Below are 15,945 nucleotides of genomic sequence, written 5' to 3'. Positions count from 1 at the left end.
TAGTCGTATTTGTGCACTTGCGACAGAAACAACTGAGCACTGTCTGTGATACTTTTTGTATTTGAACTAACATACTATTTTTCAGGTCAAGCTTTTGGGTTATGTCCCCATCTTCAAGGTCCTAGCAGTACTGATTCTCAAAAGTTTTTAGGGGGGGTGATAGTCACAGAGGGGGTCATGAAACTGTTGGGCCATGGGTGGGAAAACCCATATCTAAATTCAGACCATTATTTTTGTGTCAAATTACTTTCCTGAATAGTTTTGAAATTTCCTTTAGGAACTAAGACATTGTGGTCTTCTATGGTGTGATGCCATTGTGAGAAATAATGCCCCACAGGTGTGCATAACTCATCTTTTGTATGTTCTTTGATGGTGTGTCTGTGCAAATTCATCCTCCCTTTGAGGTACACAACATTATTGGAGGTACAGATCAGATACCTCAAACTCTATCTCATGCACTATTGCTCCATCGTTGTCAAAGCCAGACAAGAAAGCAGATGCAGACACCTTATACTCCATCTGCAGCCATTTGCACTAGTGCCTTTCTCATTAACCTCCCTGGCGGTATGATTATGTCAAATTTGTAATGCTGAAAGTGGTACAATGTTTTGCATGGAAATTTGGCATTTTATATTTTAGGCCTGTAATTCTTATGCCTTGTACACACGATCAGTTTTCCTGACAGAAAAAGTGCGATGTGAGGTTTTTGTCAGGAAAACCGACCATGTGTATGCTCCATTACACTTTTCATGTCAGTTTTCCTGCCAAGAAAAGATTGAGAGCAGGATCTCAATTTTCGTGCCAGGAAAAATTCCTATTGCGAACCGCGTTCGTCTGTATACAATTACGACGCGCAAAAAAACGTGCATGCTCAGAATAAAGCAGAAGAGAACTTCATTGATCTCGGGTCGTCGTACGTGTTGTACGTCACTGCGTTCTTGACGTTCGGAATTTCAGCAAGATTTGAGTAATCGTGTGTATGCAAGACAAATTTCAGCCGTTTTCCTGCTGAAAAAAACCCAGCGGTTTTCCTGACAGAAAAACTGATCATGTGTACGAGGCATTAGAAATAACTCACTTAAATCTGTCCAAACAAGAGTCTAGTAGACATCTTGGGTATGATAAAGTTTGAAGCGCGAAATCATTAATTATAATATAATAAAAAAATATAAATAATTATAACTATTAATAATATAATAATAATAAAAATGATTCAATAACGCAATCAAATCAAAAACACTGAAATTTGCTGAGTTGCAGAATTGTAGCTGTCATTACTTTAATGCCCTGTACACACGATCGGTTCGTCTGATGAAAACGAACTGATGGATTTTTTCATCAGATATCTGATGAAGCAGACTTTCATCAGATGCCTACACACCATCGGTTAAAAATCCGATCATGTCCAACGCGGTGACGTAAAACACAATGACGTGCAGAGAAAAATGAAGTTCAATGCTTCCGAGCATGCATCGACTTGATTCTGAGCATGCGTGGATTTTTGACCGATGGATTTCCCCACAGACGATCGTTTTTTTCTATCAGTTTTTTAACCATACGAAAATTTTAAAACAGGTTCTATTTTTTTTCACCGATGGGAAAAAAACTGATGGGGCCCACACACGATCGGTTCATCCGATGAAAACAGTCCATGGGTACGTTTTCATCAGACAAACCGATCGTGTGTACAGGGCATTAGTGTTTGATGATGAATTTCTCCACAAATCACTATCGCTCAATTCTGCGAGTGATTTTAATTTATTATCGCTGTTTTCTAGCTGGTCTAAAACCACTTTTGATGTAAGGGGACACTTTTTGGTTGCTATGGACAATCTCAAGGTCCAGGCAGAAAGAACAGTATTTATAATATAAAACTGCATGCAGGGCACTGGACAAACCACTAGGGACAAAGGGGATGTGTAATTATTTGATACAGTACTGTAATCCGTAAGATTACAGAATACTGAATTTATACTGTGTTTTTCAGTTTTTGTATTTGGCGCTGAGCTCCGTCCAACGCTCGCAGGGAACGGAGCTCGCCAATGTGAATCGAGTGAGACACAGCTGAGATGCGGCGGCTCGCACACACATCGGGAAGACATCGCAGGATCCAGGGGACAAGGTAAGTAACCTGTACATGGATCCTGCGATGCGATCCCGAGTGTGGCTCGGGGGTTACTGCTCTTGGTAATGAAATTTCACCCCGGGCCACACTCAGGATTACCGCTAGGGAGGTTAAACCGGAATCGGATTGTATTAAATCGGATTGGATGAGTGGATGGTGGATGTGTGGTCTGTGTGGGTGTCTGCAACAGCTTTCTTGTCTGGTTTTGACAACTTTGTAATTTTAACTTTTTTGTTATGTCAGAGGTTTTTGTAATTTTTCCTTGTATTTGTATCTAAAATACCTTAATAAAGCTGTTAAGAACTGACCAATTGATGCTCTTTGAAGATTTCTTTGTAGAGGCTTTAGTCCTCCTTAAATATATGCGTATATGTCTGAGATCACGCTACCATCCACCTCCTGTATTAACTGTATGGGGGTGATTTGACTTTGTATAATGCATGAGATAGAGTTTCAGGTATCTGATTCCTTTTAGGATACTCTCCTCTATCTCCAGCTGAAGTAATCACACAGTGATTTTTATCTTTTTCTTTATGCATACTATGTACCTCCAGTAATGTTGTGTACCTCATCCAATGCAAAATATGTAGCAAAGGATCTCGTGTTGGTGAAACAGGACAGAATTTGCAAGCGAGGATGACTGTGCACAGACACATCACCAAGGAAAATAAAGACGTTTCTGCACACCTGTGGGACATCATTTCTCACAATTGGATCACTCCATGGAAGACCTCAATGTCTTAGTTCTTAAAGGAAAACTTTTGAACTGAGGCCTCGTACACACCACCGAGGAACTCGTCGTAAATGAAACATCGTTTTCCTCGACGAGTTCCTTGTCAGGCTTGTGGAGAAACTTGACAAGCTTTCTTTGCGTACACACTGTCAAGACCAAATCTCCTAGTTCTCAAACACGGTGACGTACAACACATACGACAGCAGGGGAAGTTCGATTCCATTGGCACAACCCCTGGGGCTGCTTTCGCTAATCTCATGTTACTGCGTGTTAAGTAAAAGTTTGGTAAGAGACGATTTGCACTTTTCAGTCTGTTACAGTGTGACGAATGTGCTATCTCCATTACAAACGCTACTTTTAAACCAAAGGTGCGCTCCCGTCTCATACTTTATTCTGAGCATGCGTGGGTTTCTTAGCATACACGCGAACGTGTTTCTCATCGAAAACCAGCCCGACGAGGAACACGACAAGGAAATTGAGACTCCCAACGAGGAAAAAGAGAACTTGTTCTCATTTTTTCTCATCGAGTTCCTCGACAGTTTTCTCGATGAAAAACATACACACGACCGTTTTCCTCAGCAAAAAAGATCTGCTACCAAGTTTCTTGATGGATTCTGTTGAGGAAAACCGTCGTGTGTACGAGGTCTCTGAATGATAGTTCTATTTGACACAGAAAATAACAGCTTGAATTTAGATATGGGTTTTCTCACCCATTACCCAACAGTTTTACGACCCCCTCTGTGACTATCATCCCCCCTACCAGTCTATAGCTCTCCCTCTGTCTTATCTCACTAACCATGCCTTTTTTTTTTTTTTTTTTATTTGTTTATTAAATTTTCTAAATTACAAGCATATATTGTCAATAAACATAGTCATTATAAATAGTAGCAGTTAAAGTGGTTGTAAACCCACTTTTTTGACTTTTGCCTACAGGTAAGCCTATAATAAGGCTTACCTGTAGGTATAAAGAATATCTCCTAAACCTGTACGGTTTAGGAGATATTCCCCTCGCAATGCACCGCTGATTGCAGTGGCGCATGCGCAGGGGGGATCCTCGGCTGAAGGGCCGGCCCCGCCGACCCATGCCGGATTGAAATCTCCCGCGCGCATGCGGTGCATACTAGCTCATTATGGCTTTTGCCTTGCAGGGTTAATAAAAAAATGTATATGCGGGTTTACAACCGCTTTAAGGAGATAACCATGCCTCTTTTATTACTATTGCCATTTACAGTTGTGCTTGTGTTTGCTTATTTTATTTTTTTTCGTTACCTCAGAGATTATCTTCTTTTTTTTTTTTGTAACATTCTGCTAAAATTTTGTGAATGAGTACTGCTAAGACCTTGATGAAGAGGACATACCCCAAAAGCTTGTCCTGAAACTATGTATTTTAGTGCAAATAAAAAAAGTATCACGGACAGTACTTAATTGTGTCTTAGGTATTGGATATGTTAGAATGTCGGTCAGGTTTTGTACTGCTCTCTGTGTTTCCCAGTGGAGAGATTTATCTTTTCTATTTGACCTGGTGATCAGAAGGTTGAAGGTTGAAGGCTGAAACAGAAGGTAATAGACATTTCTAAATTTTACAGCTGTCATCAGAACAAGTGAATATACTCTCAATTTACAGCTTTATCCTCCCAATTCCTGTCCTGTCTCCCAGAACAAGAAAATAAATCTCGGCAAAAAAATACAGGCACAAAAAATAAAAATGAACACAGGTTTTATCTACTTTCCGTGCTACCTAAACAAACTAAAAATATATATTATTAGTGTTGAGCAGAATACGCCATATTCGATTTCGCAATATATCTCGAATATATAGTCGAATATTCGAGATATATTCGCTAAATTCGAATATTCGTGATATTTTATCGAAATTAAATGATTGCGAATTTTCGCTATTGCGAATGCGAAAATAATTGCGAAATTTCGATAACTGCGGTAGGAGCACTCTGATTGGCTCAGAATATTCTTGATATTTTTTCGAAATTTCGCAAAATGCGAATGCGATATTTACTGCGCAATTTCGACAAATGCTGTAGGAGCACTCTGATTGGCTCAGAATATTCGTGATATTTTACAATACAAAAGAATTGCGAATATTCGGCAAATGCGGAAGGAGCACTCTGATTGGCTCAGAATATTCTTGATATTTTACAATACAAAATAATTGCGAATATTCGGCAAATGCGGAAGGAGCACTCTGATTGGCTCAGAATATTCTTGATATTTTACAATACAAAATAATTGCGAATATTCGGCAAATGCGGAAGGAGCACTCTGATTGGCTCAGAATATTCTTGATATTTTACAATACAAAATAATTGCGAATATTCGGCAAATGCGGAAGGAGCACTCTGATTGGCTCAGAATATTTTTGATATTTTACAATAGAAAATAAAAAGTGTTTTGCATTGGTGGTGATTCTTTACTCTATCCATCTGTCACAGCCGTTTGTCAATCAAACACCTTGAAGATTGAACACGTTCATGCTGCATGCTTTGGACTTTTTTTCACTTCACATATCAAAGACATTTTTATGAAAGATTATTTTTCTATTATTGGGACTATATTTCTTTAAATATTTGTTTCACTGTGTATTTCACAAGTTATTTGTGCTTGCTTATTTTATAATTTGCCCACATGTCTTGTCACTAGACATATTTTTTATTCTTGTAGAGCGACTCCATTTTCTGTCTTGTATTAATTTATGTTGTATAACATTTTTGAGTTGCTGCTGTATTCTCCCCTTTTTTTAAGGTATGCGCAATTTTTTCCTTCTTACAAAAAAAAATAATATCAAACATACAAATATTCATAACAGAAACATACACAAAGCCCCCCCCTTTTGCATCAGAGACAATCAGAGTTCTCCTACCACAGTTATCGAAAATTCGCAATCATTTTCGCATTCGCATTAGCGAAAATTCGCAATTTTTCTTTTTTTAAATTCGGCAACATAAAAGGATCGCCTCAGCTTAGCTACTCGGCCCAGGGTCTCTAATCATACCAGCAATGCTTTTAGACGTCGATAGGATGTGATCTGTTTTAAAAATAAAATTGAAAAAATGCGAATATTCGGAATCGCGAATATTCACCGCGAAATTCGAAATATATCGCGAATACTCGAATATGCCATATTCGAGCCGAATATTCGCAATACGAATATTCGTGAGCAACACTATATATTATCGAACAACACAATAATTTCCCTAATTTAATTGTATTAAATGGCCTTTCCATGTACATCTGTAGATGGTATAAAGCTTCATAATGTTCTACCATGGTCAAAAAATTCAGACACTGCTTACTTGCAGTATGAAATCAGTTTTAGAAAGGACATGGTAAAACAAACAAATTGATTCAGAATTTTTTTTTTGTTAAAATCTTTGTAATGGAGATGTTCTTTTTACGGATTTACACTTTAACCACTTGCTGCCGGCCGTACGACTTTCTACGGCCGCAGTGTGGATCCCAATTGCTGGGAGGCCGTCTATATACGGCCTCCGGCCTCCAGCCTGCCCGCCGCGCCTGGCGGCCGCGATGTCCGCCAGCACCCGCGGACGGCGGTTACACAGACAAGGTCGTGGATCTGTGTGTGTAAACACACAGATCCACGTCCTGTCAGGGAGAGAGGAGATCGATGCTGTGTCCCTTGTATATAGGGACACAGATCGGTCACCTTCCCCAGTCAGTCCCCTTCCCCCACAGTTAGAAACACTATGCAGGGTACACATTTAACCCCTTCCTCGCCCCCTAGTGTTAACCCCTTCCCTGACAGTCACATTTATACAGTAACTAGTGAATATTTATAGCACTGATCGCAGTGTAAATTTGAATGGTGCCGCCATTACTAGAAAAAATAAATAATAAAAAAAAAAAATTCTGTCCCCTATTTTGTAGGCGCTATAACTTTTGCGCAAACCAGTCGCTTATTGCGATTTTTTTTTTTTTACCAAAAATATGTAGAAGAATACGTATCGGCCTAGACTGAGAATTTTTTTTTTTTTTTTAAATTGGGCTATTTGTTATAGCAAAAAGTAAAAAATATTATATAAAAAATGTTTTTTATATGTATGTACATATAATACTGCGCTGATTCTGTGCAAAAAAAAAATATATATATATATATATATATATATATATATATATAAAAATATGATAATAATATAATACACCTGCAGATTTTTAACAAATCAATAAGTAAATAAGTACATACCAATATGCTCTAGCAAAAAGTGATCCAACCCATAAATTATATTAAATCAACCAATAAATAAAAAGTGCCAAAAAACAGTCTATTTCTCTTTAAATAAAAATAAAAATAAATGCAAATTCCAATAGGAATCCCATATGAAGATCAAATCAAGTATTCGTGACTTTTCACCCGTTGTGTCAACACCACCTCTTTATAAAATATGCGCTCACCAGACCAAGATGTAATTAATGCCTATAGCAATATCAGCCAGGGATGTTTCTCCTTGTTCCATAGCACTCCTGCTGTTTTTTCTTTCCAAAATAGGTTTATTCAGAAAACATATAAAACTCACATGTATCCGTGCCTACTCTGACTGGCACTAGTCTGTCCAGCGTAACTGCTCTGTGTTTTCCCACCGATATAAATACCAACACAAAGATGACACCCATTTTTTTGCACAGAATCAGTGCAGTATTATATGTACATACATATAAAAAACATTTTTTATATAATTTTCTCACTTCTTTTTAGAGGTGTTCACTGAAACTGCAGCAGATAACTAATTTTAAAACCACAGATGAGCGCCGGTGACACAATATATACACAAGTAAAAAATATTGATTTTTTTTTCAAAACTGCGGCTCTTTTTTTGTTTATAGCGCAAAAAATAAAAACCGCAGAGGTGATCAAATAACACCAAAAGAAAGCTCTATTTGTGGGGAAAAAGGGACATCAATTTTGTTTGGGAGCCACGTCGCACAACTGCGCAATTGTCAGTTAAAGCGACGCAGTGCTTGAAGCTGAAATTTCACCTGGGCAGGAGGGGGGTATATGTGCCCAGTAAGCAAGTGGTTAAACAAACCATCTTCTCCTTTTAGTTCTCATTACCCATAGCTAAGGACCCCAGGTAAGAAAGGGAAGCAAAATGACCACAATTACAAATTGATAACATAACTATAGTTTTCATGAAAAAAGCACATCACATTCAAATATCAATGTTTTATTATTGTGGGTTATTGGTGTTTGTGCAAGGAGGGCAAAGTTATGCCCATTTAACATATTATTGGCAAAACTGTAATGACAATGTGTCATTGCCTACTTTGGTCAGGTTATCATAAAAAAAAAAAAATCAGCATTGTACTGTGCTGTTTGTTCATCTTTAACCACCTAGTCACTGAGTTTACCCTGGTGCCAAAATAATGCCTGCTGTATACATTAAAGGTTCATAGTTTTGCTTAATGTACAATATTTTACTAGATCCTTATGTTTGCACTCTATTTGAGCTATGAGTAAGCACTGATTGTAGTGCGAAACGTCAGCTGTATGCCCCTGTCTTTGCTGTGATGTATGGTGTTTGATAACTTTTATCAATAAAAGGCAACCGAGAAGGTTTTTCCAGAGTGCGGCTGTCCAAACATTTCTTTCTTCATTTGCACTCTATTTGCTCAGGAATCTATGCAGACCTGTTCATATTCAATGTGCCATTTTCAAAATGTGTATATTATGATAAAAACTTAAATTAAATGAAAAAAAATGTTTGGTAATATTTGTGACAAGCACAATTAAGTGCCCATCTATTCTGTACTTATATTCCATCATTACAGTAATGTATTGGGGAAGGGGTAGTATTTTACCCTTGTAACCCAATATAGGGGTTGTGGATGGGCTCCCCAATCCCCATTCAGAAGAAATGTATTCTACTCTAAAATCTACTTGATCTCTTTTGGCATATGCACTTTAAATTCTTGACCTGCCAGGGGCATTCAATTATTTACATATTATTAACAAACAGTAATTGAACAGTAATTGAACTTTACAAGTTACTAACCTCTGAAGTAGTAGACCACATGAAGCAATTCAGTAAATAGTAAATACAGCAACTATCAACTTATGATCAATGTGCATTTACAACATTTTTTTTTCATTAAAGCCTGTAGGGTATTGCACCCATGACCAGTGAGTACAATGTATCAATGTTTACCGCCAGCCTCGGGGCTGTATGGAGCTGTGGAACTAGCTGGGGGTAATAGGGATATTCAGCACACTCTATTTTTAAACAATGACAGGCCTCATTGACATGGCTGTGCAGATGGAGCTATGCAGAAATGTAAAAAATGAAAAAGAAAAACTAAAAATAAATACAAACCTGCAGCAAGAAGCACATTAGGTTTAGGGGGAGGACTAGGTTTAGAGGACGGTGTTTTATACCATATTTCATTCATTACCCTTAATATGGGTGTAACATAAAACATTAGCACACATAGAGCTCCGCTCGAGACTGGCCTCTTCTTCTGTATTGGACTGGCTCTTTCTTGTCTCATGAACAACCTGGGTTCTGGCCATTATATCCTAGTGAGCAGGCCAGGAGTGGCGAAGTGCATCAAGGGGGGGAGAGATGTGTGTGTGTGTTGGTGTGTGGAGACGTTATTGTGTGCAGTCTAAGCATTGATTATTAAGGAATACTGTAGGAGGAGCTAAGTGGAGAGCAGCTGATATTCTTTCATAAAAGATTAGCCATTAAGTTCACAATAGAAGTACTTACTCCTATACAATCATTCTCTCAACAGTTGATCTGCCCCTGCTCCCTCACTGATTAATGACTGAGACGCCTTCTTATCTGTACTGCAAACACAGGGCAGGAATGCAGGAATGAAGTCAACCGTGCTTTTGCAGTGAAATTTGAGGATGAATTGTTCCACATTCCCTCTAGCTAGAAGACAGTGCACACATGGCAAATTTACCATAGATATTTTATTTACTACAGCACTTTACATACTGTTTATTCTTATCAGTCCCTGACCTCAGAGAGATTACAATTAAAGATTCCATCTCACATGTATACATGCACACACATACTAGGGCCAATTTAGACAGGAGCCAATTAACCTGGTAGCAGGACTTTGGATTGAGGGTGGAAACCAGAATACCCAGATGAAATTTGTGCAGCCACAGAGGGGAGCATGCAAACTCCATGAATATAATATCTGGCAGGGTTTCAATCCAAGGACCCCAATGCTGCAAGGCTGGTGCTAACCAGTAGGCCAAAGGAAAGCTATACCTTTACAATAACGTTCATTAGAACCATACTTTACGTTTCAGGAGTCAGAGTCAGTACTGGCGTCACGTCCTGCAGGTAGGAAGGTAATATATAGTTCTTAGACCTTGAAAGTAAACAGAAGTAAATGGAAATTGTTGAAAGGGATCGCCAGTAGACAGGCAGCACTCGCATTAAAGGAGATTTTTCAAGTATGCTTATATTGGACTGCCAAATATAACTATTGTTTATATTGTTATTACAATGCTGATGCTAAAAAAGAGGAAAGCGAATGCTGTGACTATAGATCTCCCTTACCCCATTCCAGGGCCATGGCTTCCTCTTTTGTTTACATCAGATCTAGAAATAATCTTGTGATGGAACCGTCCAGCACCCCCCTAAATGCTTCCGTCAGTATGCAGCTTCCTCTAGTCTGGACATAGGAACCGGATATTATAGCTGCAGCATATAAGACTAGTCAGCAATAGCTTGTATGAGATCTGAAACTGTTTATTGAAAACTCACACAGAATTTATAGTACCACACCAGGTCAAGTAAGCCTGATTACATTATTGTATGCAAAGAAAATTGTATGCAGGAATATAATTAGCATAACTAAGGGACAACCAACAAAAACTATGCTAATTCACCTCTAGCAACTAATAGCTGACAGTGATATAATTAACTAGTCACTTAAACCAGCCTAGGTGGTGTAAGTGACCGTGGATACAAAATACTGTACAATACACATTATTACAAGTATAAACACCTAGATGAGAAGACAGACAGAACAATTAACACAATTAACAATGAAAGAGGCAGAAAAACACATAGGGCCAGATTCTCGTAGGCTGGCGTATATTCGCGGCGGCGTAACGTATCTGATTTACGTCCGTGGAAATCTCCCAGTGTGCATTGCTCCTAATATGCCGCAAGGACGTATTGGTTTTGACGTGGACGTAAATGACGTCCAGCCCCATTCACGGACGACTTACGCAAACTACGTAATTTTTTTTATTTTTGACGCCGAAACGACGGCCATACTTAACATTGGCTGCGCCTCATAGACCCAGGGGCAACTTTACGCCGGGAAAAGCCTAACGTAAACGTCGTAACTTTACTGTGTCGGCCGCGCGTACGTTCGGGAATTCGCATATTTAGCTAATTTGCATACTCGACGGGGAAATCAACGGAAGCGCCACCTAGCGGGTAAAAAAAAATTGCAGTTAAGATCCGACGGCGTAAGAGACTTACGCCTGTCGGATCTACTGAATATCTATGCGTAACTGATTCTATGAATCAGTCGCATAGATACGACGGCGCTAGGCAGAGATACGTCGGCGAATCTGGAGATAGGCCATCGTATCTCTTTTGTGAATCTGGGCCATAACTCCTTAATAAACAGACTATAGCAGGAGACCACCCACACCAGGTGGCTTGCTAATTATATTAACATTTGCTATGAGTCTCACAATCTGAAAAAGTGGAATCAATCTATAGTCACAGATTTCTTAGGGGATTTTGTTGATAAATATCTCTGTCCCATTTGAACTAATCCAAACCACGCTCTCAGCATCCATTAAGTAGTTGTCCATTATTTTCTCGGTCACCCTGTGCCCCTAATAGACACATGATAACTTACACATAAGAGGGGCCTGGGGAGCTGAAAAAGGAGTTTCCTGACCTCTCTAAGGTAAGCTGGGTTCCATGAGCCCTCCCCGCCCAAAGTCACTCCCGTCACAAATTTGTTCAACATTGGCCATGAAAGTGGCTCCATTTAAGCATATGGGGGCACAATGCATAACCACAGCCATCGCTGGACAGATGTAATCAATAAAGGAGGGCACTGCTGTAAATAACTGAGGTAACAAGGAGCTCTGGAAAGGAGGGGTTGTTTATTGCAGAGTAGCTTAAGGGTGTATGAAGATGGATTTAGGTAAAGTAAATGTCCATAGTCTAGACTGAGTTACTGGGGGGCCGGTGCATTGCCATGAATTGCGATTTGCCATGAAATGTGATGGTCCGCCTCCATCACATCCTATTGGCTCACTCCTGTCACGTGACATATTTAAACGTCATCAGTCTCAGCTAGGCTATCATAGGGAGAGGATCTCCTCTCCCTGTGATAGCTAAAGCTGCACGGAGCTGGTGCTATGCGCATGCGCGAGTCTATGCTATTAGCGTAGACATAAGTGCAGTGCTGGGTGGAACATAATGCATAATATGAGGCAGGAGAAAGCCCCGCAGGCTGTGTGTCGAGGTATATACATCATGCACAGCCTGTAACTGGGAGCAGGCAGTGCAGTAGTGTTGGGCTTGTGGTGTAACATATTACATATACTGTTAGGAAGGAGAAGCCAGTGTGATATGCACAGCTCTGTGAGGAGCAGCCTGTGTTGCAGTGAGTGCATTGCTGGTGTAATAATGTATAGAAACAATGATCTCACACACATCTATAGGCTGCCTCTCCCCTCCTCCTGCTCTCAGGCTGTGTGGCCAGCAGCACACACACACACACACACACACCACACTCTCCTCTCTCTTAGCCCTTTGAAGAGCTGCACAGGGCTTGACCTCCCTGGGCTGACCTCCCTGGGTGCGCGAGTAAGCTAAATTTACTACTGCGCATACAGGTCTACGCTAATAGCGTAGACTCGCGCATGCGCATAACACCAGCTCTGTGCAGCTTCAGCTATCACAGGGAGAGGAGATCCTCTCCCTATGACAGCCTAGCTGAGACTGAATATGTTTAAATATGTCACGTGACAGGAGTGAGCCAATAGGATGTGATGGAGGCGGACCATCACATTTCATGGCAAATCGCAATTCATGGCAATGCACCGGGTTCCTGAAGACAGCAGACCACCAAGCACCCAGGACAAGGTTTGCTGTCTACCAGGATTGGTGAGTGGATTCAACTGTGCTTATTCCATCACTGTTAGCAGTTCAGTACACTAGGAGACTGTCCTATTTGCCTAGCAGCCCAAAAGTTGTTCACTGTATGCAATCTTAAAGAGGTGGTAATAAGTGCACCACCATACAGATCAGGCCTGCTGTTAATCGGCTAAAGATTACCAGTTAGGCGCCAGGTACTATACAAATGCCTCAGAGGGGTACCTGTTCTTAGGAAAATATACATATGTCCACACTCAATGGTATATACACAGAGTGCACTCTGGGAATGTGTTTGATCATTTGTACAGAGAGCTTTTATAAGACTTTTTATTACCATTTACGTTATTTACTGTTTATGTTGTTCTTTATTAATGCGGTGCATATCAGATTAGTTTAGCATCCATGTGGTGTAGGTTAATTGTTATATTATAGCTTAGTATTCATATCAGTTAGTGAATTGCATTCAAACTGGTGCTTGTTTATTGATTGTTTTGCATTGCCATGTATATTACCTTGTGATAATATATTAACTTTATTCACTAAGCAGCCTGGTGTTTATTTCCTGATGCACTAATATAGTTGTGAGTAGAATACTAAAGCCTAGTACACACACAGGGGAGCTGCGGTGGCTCAACGCGATTGGCACTGTGCTGACAAGCCATTCACCTCTGCAGCTAGAGGTTCGGATCCCGGTCTCGGCTTCATGTGAATTGAGTTTGGTGGTCTCAGCCCGGCTCCCGGTGGGTGTGCTATGCAAGGTAAGCCTGTGCTTAGTACGCCCACCCCCCTCCCACAAAAACCACCACACCTACACACGCACTCTAAATTGGGTTAACACACGCACTTTGACCATGCGGTCTCTAAAAGAGAGGCGAAGGACTAATGGGGCTGGTTGAGCGGGCTAATCCTCTCACTCCCTTATAGGGAGTCCCTCTGCCCCGTTGGGCTTCAAAGCGGAGCAGGTAGGGCGGGCTGTGTGGGAGGACCCCCTCACACACCTGCCATTGCCACCCGGGGCATGGAGAAAGATGGCAGATTGCCTCTGGGGGAGGCCTGCCTACTCCCAACTCCTGCAGTCCGGCTCCTCTCTCGAGTTCACGCACAAAATACACTTAAAAAAAAAAAAAAAAAAAAAAAAAAAAAGCCTAGTACACAAAGGCCAAATGTCGGGCGGCATCGGCCGGTTCAATAGAGACCGTTTGTACGGTTTCTGTTGAAGCATCTTGACCGAAAAAAATGACAGATCCCTATAAGCTTTCACAGAGCTCTGAGAGCTCTAACCAAAGTGTTCTCATGGGGGGGTACCCCCCTGTCAGAACACAATAGCACAGGAGGGAAGATTCGTGTACTAACATCAGATTTTTAGTACGGCGACTCTGACCTGATCTGTCTTTTTGTTTTCATATAATGCCTCGGTGGAACGAAAAAAAAAACTAGCATTGTGTCCGAGGCTTAATACTTGAGCTCACATAGGTGTTTGCAGAATCCTATTATCTAACCCATTGTGTTATAGGGGTCTGAGTTGTCTTTATTAAACAGCAGCCATAATCATGAGGGCGCCTCATAGAATCACTGGGAGTGTATTTCATTAAGCCTGCAGTGGGTTTGTTTCGAAATAGCTTTCTTGCATGATAGGCAGTGATAGGCAGTGGTTCCAAGATGGTCAGATTGCTGATTGCAATAAAGCAACCCTGTTGCCATAGTAAAAAGAGCAACAGCAACGCCTTGTAGAAGAAGCAACTTGATAATCACCTTTCCAGAAGGCAGTGTGCTATATCTTCCCCCCTTACAAACAATTACTACGCCACTGCTATTCAATAGTTCTAGGTGTATGATAGCATGTCAACTGTTTTTATCTATTGTATCACTTGATCCTCCCTTTTAGATTGTAATGAGCAGGGCCCTCTGATTCCTCTTGTAATGTTTTATTGTAACTATGCTCTCTGCCCTCATGCTGTAAAGTGCTGTGCAAACTGTTGGCACTATATAAATTCTGAATAATAATAATAACAATAATTGAACACATTTTCCAGCTGGGTTAAAAGCTGTTCCACTAATTACCATATGGGCTTGTGCACATTAGGCATTGCTGTCAAACACTGATTTTACATGCTTTCAAAGGGCAAAGGGCTACATTTGACCTGCTTTCCCTGCAATGTAAAATCATTTCTAATAGGACCTGTTGCGTTGATAGAAATGAAATGCAAAGCAGGTCAAACACAACCTTAAAACTGCTATCCACACTGTATCATTGAAGTATACTTGAGTCTGCTGACCTGAGTTTGAAGTGAAATTCAACAATGCCCGTGTACCCAAGACCTCAATATGACATTAACCAACTATTAACTAGTTGTTATCCAGCAGGTGGACATTTGTGCTTTTGACTGGGTATGTTCAGCAAATACATGGCCAGTGAATAGTGAATGAGGTATAAATGTGGCCCAAAGTGCTTTTTTGTCCAATACTCCGCTACCTGCAGATGTGCATCCATCTTGACCTTGGTAGGTGGTCCAGGGTCTAACGGGGCTTAGGAGGTACCAATTGCAGGTCAAGAAATTGATGAACACATCTCTATGATATCACATCCAGACAGATTGTTCTACAGCCAAGATATAAAGGGGAATAAAGTATTGTAAATTAGTGACAATATTAGATGCACATCAGACTACCTATCAGTTTGCAAAATCTATGCAGTAGCTTTTTTTTATATTTGCAACCCCTTCATCTGCATTCTTAAGACTAGTACACAGGGCCCTAATGTCGGGTGTCGTTGGCCAATAGAAACTGTTTGACATTCAGCCCATGCGTACATCAACTGGTCCGGCAGAGTGGCTTGCTTCTGTCGAAGGGTCATACCTGGAAAAGGTTTGCCGACCGGCTCCCAGTCAGAGCTCTCAGCCAGTGTAGGAGAGCGCTGACCGGAGTGTTCTAGCGAAGAGCCGCCCCCCCCCCCGCCCCCCTTT

The sequence above is a fragment of the Rana temporaria genome, chromosome 3, assembly GCF_905171775.1.
Source record: "Rana temporaria chromosome 3, aRanTem1.1, whole genome shotgun sequence".
Taxonomy (NCBI): Eukaryota; Metazoa; Chordata; class Amphibia; order Anura; family Ranidae; genus Rana; species Rana temporaria.
The sequence above is the reverse complement of the archived record's forward strand: the minus strand, read 5'-3'. Positions refer to the sequence as shown.